The sequence below is a fragment of the Octopus bimaculoides genome, chromosome 14 (genome assembly GCF_001194135.2).
Source record: "Octopus bimaculoides isolate UCB-OBI-ISO-001 chromosome 14, ASM119413v2, whole genome shotgun sequence".
Classification (NCBI taxonomy): Eukaryota; Metazoa; Mollusca; class Cephalopoda; order Octopoda; family Octopodidae; genus Octopus; species Octopus bimaculoides.
The window spans coordinates 55,347,328-55,348,716 of NC_068994.1; positions in this window are offsets into that span (position 1 = coordinate 55,347,328).

Below are 1,389 nucleotides of genomic sequence, written 5' to 3' on the forward strand. Positions count from 1 at the left end.
ATATATATATATATATATATAGCAGTTGCTTACTGTCAACTTAATGTGACAATCTCAATAAGGGAATCATACTGCTGCTATTTAGCCTTAGGAAGCTGGACCGCTTCCTGTTGGCCTTGACACATTTCCGGTGTCTTTATATTCGTGAAGGGGAGACAAACTTCCACACCCAGCCTAGTCTGCATTCAGGGACATGTTTCTGAGTCATTGATCGTCATTAGCCTGAAGTAGCTGACCAGCTGGTTGAAAAACCTGTCCAGCCCTCACAAATATATATATTTTCAATGAAAACACATTCACTGGTTTCAAAATTAGAAATCATCTAATTATAAATCTTACAGAGAATTAATGTTCCCCTGAAATGTGAATACAAACTGAATAAAAGAAGTTTTGCCTAAATCGGCAACTGGTTCTTGAGATATTGATGTTTTGGGCGGTCGTATAAATACCCTAAACGGTGCATAATGGAAAATAATCTGAAAATAACTGAACCCGGAAAGAGAAGGGATTCTAGCCCTTCGATTAGACACATTATGACGGGCAACTTTCTCTCACTCTCTCTTCCTGTTTCTGTTGTACCCGTATTTCGAAGGGCCAGCCTTGTTACACTGTCACGCTGAATTTCCCCGAGAACTATTTTAAGGGTACACGTGCTTAACATAGTTCACGTTAATTTCACAAGCAGGCTGTTCCGTTGATCGGATCAACTGGAACCCTCATCATCGTAACCGACGGAGTGCCACGACGATATATATATATATCTTCTCTTCTTACCCTTCCTCCACGTAACTCGTGGTCGTCGACCTTCAACACGAGAGCTTTGGCCAGCTGCAAAGCTTACCAGCCGCGTGTAGGATGTTTTTACGAGACATCACTTGTATGGATGGGCGTCGACTCGCGGGTATCATCTTCGTTCTTTGACAAGCCTTTATATTTATAAGCGTTATCAATATCACATACGCAATGTGTGTTAGTAAACAGTACTAAGCTGTCTCGGAAGAGAAAGAGGGCAACAGATGTCGAAGTAGTGCAGCACTGTAGCCTTTACTAACGTACACTCAAGTATGTTATTGAGAAATTCTTGCATTTATTTAAACTGTTTCAAACACAAAATTTGAATGTTGTTTTCCTTGTGCGATGCATTTGAACACCAGCAAATAACTTTTCATGATACCTGTATACTCATATCTAGGTGTCTGAGGCATATCATTTCGGAGATGGAGGTGGGTCTGACATGAACAGAGTGGAAATGGCCACGAAATATCGATATCGGTCACTTTCACTTTTGGGGCGATTTTTGTTTTGCTTACCTTTGAGGGTTGCTGTGTTTCTAAACAGGATACCTTTTCAAGAGGTTCTACCCACGATGAAATATTGAGGCTATATATA